Below are 4,985 nucleotides of genomic sequence, written 5' to 3' on the forward strand. Positions count from 1 at the left end.
AAAAAAAAAAAAAAAAAAAAAAAAAAAAAAAAAAAAAAAAAAAAAAAAAAAAAAACAGAGAGGACTCTGGGCAGCCTCTACAATAGCAGTGTTTCCACAGCAATGCCCACTGCACCAGAAAGCAGGCGAGCTGTCCCTCTAAGAGGCAGCAGGCAACTCTCCTTTGCAGGTAGACAATATGAAAGGCTTTGCCCACGTTATAGGATTATTTTGATGGCTTTATGTGGACTACATGAGCCAATCCTGAGAGACAAATTTGGAGGCAAATTTGTTACAGAGCTGACTTCAGGGACTTCATTTTAAATGTAGGTTAGTCCTGGGATGAGTCTTCTACAAATGGGTAAGATGATTTCAAGCTTCTCCCAATGTCTAATAAGAGTGAACTAGCCCAATTATATATTCCCTACATCCTCAGATCCAAGTCGAAACAGATAATTCCTGAATGGACAGTAAAACCCATTGAGACTCGCAAAGGTTCTGTAAAATGGAAAAGTCCTGGGTTCAATGAGGTAAAGAAGAGTTGTTCTATGATCTTGGGTTTGGACTTGGTGGCACCTCAGAGCCTCAAGAGCTTCTGTGTTCTTGGTTCTAAACCTTGCCTGCACATTAAAGTTACCTAGGGGGACTTTAAAAAAATGCCCATGCTGCACCTCACATCAATGAGATCAACCTATCTGGGGGTGGGGTCCAGGCTTCCATTTGTTTTAAAGCCCCTCAGGTGATTCTATATGCAGCTAAGGCCCAGAACCTCAGTTAAACAGACTAGTTCCAACTGATAAGGGGTGCATAAGTACTAGGACTCTGAGTGGGGGAAGTTGGTGTGGAGCTACCGTCACTCACAGTTGTTTTTTACAACATCGTTTTTAATCTTTGAAACTTCAGAATGTGTTTAAGGATGCCTTTGAAAATTGTGAGGGGTTTAACCCAAGGAAATTGTAGCAAGATTCATATCAGAATATGTCATAGTTCCTTTATTAAAACTATAGCATACAACTTTGGAATCAACTGCTACTTAATTTCTATCCAGGACTGACCCATCCTCTTTATAAAATCCCACTGGCCAGCAGCTGAGGTGTGTGCCTGCTAAGGTCACCTTTATTTGTCCTTTCCTATTAATGCCGGTTGTACCTGTTACCCTAGTTAATTTTATAACCCCAAACCAATATATGCTAAAAGAAATATAGTTGTTTTTTCAGTGAAAGTTAAGTAAAATGCTTGAGAAAATGTGATAAAGATAAGTCACTAACTAATATATTTTATAACGTGTCATATATTATAAATATTGTATAGTGATGTCTATATGTATACATATTTATGTGCATACATTTATATCATATATTATGTATTTATGTTACATATATAGTATATGCAACATATATATGCAAGAAAACTATAAATGTTTTGGAAATATGTGTCAAAACTGAGTGGGAATTTGCACTTAGATTGCTTCATAAATGTCTTTAGATTCCAGTTTTGCTTTAATCTCAAAATCCTAGCAGATGCATTAGGGGTGTGGTTGATGCAAGAAAGATGACAACAGAAAGAGTTCCAATTAGCACATCCATATTCAGAGAAAAGGCCTTGGCCCTGTATCAAAAGATTGGCACATAAATATAATTTTACATACCTTAAGTTAAAATAAAACATTTAAGGAGCTCCGTCTTATTATTTATGATTCTCTTTTTAAGAGGCTCTTTGAATTAATCGACTGTCAGTTGAAATTATGGCTGGAAAAAAAAAGGTTTGTATTTTAGTGGTAGGGTAAAGCTTGAATTGGTGGCCAAGGATTTTGTCAGAAGTCATGCTTTGCTTTTTAGAGAGAGTGAGGTCATTTTCACCAAGGATCTAGTCTAAACAGATGTGCAGAGACGTTAAGAGCACAGGTGTGGAAATCAGGCAAACTGAATTTCCAAGGCCTATTCTGCTACTGATTAGCTCTGATTTGGGAAGCTTATTTCCCTCCCGGGGCCTCACTTGCCTTATCTGTAATGTAATGCTACTAAGAAGACAACGAAGAATAAATAAAATGAGATGTGTGGAGAGGGAGGGTATGGTAAGGGCTAACAGCTTGGACTTTGGAGTAGGAAGTCTTTGTTTGAATCTCTGTAATACCACTTATTAGTTGTGTAAGCTTGGGCAAGTTTCTAAAATTTTCTAAGCTTGCAATTTCTCTTCTGTAAAATGGGAAAAACCGTAACACCTACGTTATAAGGTTTTGTAGGATTAAATAATTCATATAAAGCACTTATAATATAGTCAGTGATTTAATAAGTGCTAGACAAATATTATTATCGTTTGAAAAAAATCAGGGACCTAGAAACTTAGGGTGTCTAATAATTAGTAGCTGCTGCTATTGACAATATTATTATAATTATACTTGGCTTGGTTTTGAGATAAGATACTCTAATTTTGGACATACTGTAGAAATTCCATTTACTTTGACTTTCCTGGTCCTTAGAGGAAAGGAACTAAGGTCACCCATCAAACAGGAATTTAAGTGATTAATAATACTGTAGACTTTTGAGTTCTAGGGAGACAATCCTATTACAGTATTAGAGGATTTCAGATAAATATGATGAGTGATGGCTGAGGAGTTTTTAATCTTGCTAAATATCCTGTGATTAAACCCATCATATCTCTGAACTAAATTGACAGTAACAAGATTCTGATTTAAAGGCATGGTTTTGTGATAATTGAATGCCAGAATTTAGAAGAGACACTGGGAAGTAATTGCAAGGGAGGTAGCATGAAAGAGAGAAGCTTTTCTATACCTATTTTTGAATTTCTTAGGCTCAATTATCTGTGATCAATTAAACAAGATCTTTTTTGTAACCTTCTATGTATGTTTGTGAAGAATGTGCTCTGGGATGGTGAATTCACTGCTGAATGGTTGACTTTTTATATTCCCTTTACTTCAAACCTGTTGCTCAGATTTAATTGAGAAAGGAATGTTAAGATGTCCCACTAAAATGGATTTGTTGGTTTTTCCTTATATTATCATCATTTTTTTCTTTATATATTTTGAGGATATTTGTTAGGTACACACCTAATTGTTTTATTCTTCTTGGTGAGTTGTACCTTTTATCATTATAAATGACCCACCCTATAACGAGATTGATTTATATCTTAAAATATATTTGTCTGATAATATAGACAAACTACATTTCTAGAATAATTCCACTTAGCCATGGTGTTCAGTCCTTTTAATATGCTGCTGTATTCCATTGTCTAGTATTTTCTTGGGGATTTTTACATCCGTATTCACAAGGTATTTGTCTCTAATTTTCTTATATCTATACCTGGCTTGGGTATGAAGTTAATGCTGGTTTCATGCTCCACAGATAAATTGGCCTTAGTTTGCTTGTTTGTGTTGTCTACTTTTGAAACTGGGTTTGCGAGTGGTATACTCCAGGTCCTCACTCCAAGAAGTAGTAAGCCTGCCTCAAGCCCCTCATTTGTATGAAACAATTTTGTGCTCTCTACTCCACAGAGCCAAGACCCTGATCAGCATACTGCACTTCATAATCCAGAGAACAATAGCTCAGTAGCTTTAGCCACATATATCATTCAACGTTTCACTTTTTTGTTCCAATAATGGTTAAACAAAAAATGTGTATCATATTTTTTATATAACCATGATTTTGTTTTCTATTTTTATATTTATCTGTCATCGCTGCATTTGTAAATAAGGTACAATTGAAAAGCAAACTATCATATATATATATATATATATATATATATATATATAAACATATAAAGCTACAATAATGTTTTTTAAAAGTTTGTGTCATAAATTTGTTTAGTATAGTTGCTGCCTTGACATCCGATTTTAGGCCTCACAGGCATTTGAAACTCAGTCTACCTCGTCACTTTCAGGCTAGCTAAAACTGCCCCCCACGCCCAAATGTTGGTTTGTAATATGGCATACTTGTTCCTTGTTGCACTGACCCCAAACCCAGCACACCCCATAGATGCTGATGATAAACCCTAATGGTTAAAACTAGGGACATGTAAATATACTCCCTCATTTGTGCATGTTTTCTTTAAACTACCCAATCCACAACCCCACAAGAAAGCCTAAGGCATAACACTCACAAGCCCCCCACTCTCTCTCTCCACCCACTGGTGAAGCTCCCTGACATTCCCAGATGTCCTCTTGGTAACCTAACCCTTCTGGGACCTATGAGCAATACATTTCTTCTGTTTTGTGCGTTTTAGTTTAACTTCCTCATTGTGTCTCATCTGACACACACAACCAAACCTAACTCCCCTATCGGGGCTCTCCTAGAGGGATCTATCTTGGCTTTTGGCCAAACCCAAGATACCAAATTAGAGAGAAACCATAACAATAGAAATCATAACAATGTGGTCAGGCACAGCGGCTCACGCCTGTAATCCTGGCACTTTGAGAGTGGATCTCTCGAGCTCAGGAGCTCAGGAATTTGAGACCAGCCTAGGCAACATGATAAAACCCTGCGTCTACCAAAAAACCAAAACTTTAGCTCATCATGGTGGCACACATCTGTGGTCCCAGTTACTTGAGAGGCTGAGGTGGGAAGATCACTTGAGCCCAGAGGGTGGAGGCTGCAGTGAGCAGAGATTGTATCACTGCACTCCAGCCTGGGCGACATAGCAAGACTGGAAAGCAAGAAAGCAAGGAAGGGAGGGGAAGAGGGAGGGGGAGGGGAAGAGGGGAGAGAGAGAGAGAGAGAAAGAGAGAGAGGAAGGAAAGAAAGAAAGAGAGAGAGACAGACAGGAAGGAAAGAAGGAATCATAACATTATCATATATCACCATGGTACTGGAAGAATATGCCAATTAGAAGTCTGTTCTGTTTATATGGGAAGTCAAAATAAGAAAATATCATTTCAGCCGGGCGCGGTGGCTCAAGCCTGTAATCCCAGCACTTTGGGAGGCCGAGGCGGGTGGATCACGAGGTCAAGAGATCGAGACCATCCTGGTCAACATGGTGAAACCCCGTCTCTA

Source organism: Cebus imitator, unplaced genomic scaffold, assembly GCF_001604975.1.
Source record: "Cebus imitator isolate Cc_AM_T3 unplaced genomic scaffold, Cebus_imitator-1.0 Scaffold94, whole genome shotgun sequence".
NCBI lineage: Eukaryota > Metazoa > Chordata > Mammalia > Primates > Cebidae > Cebus > Cebus imitator.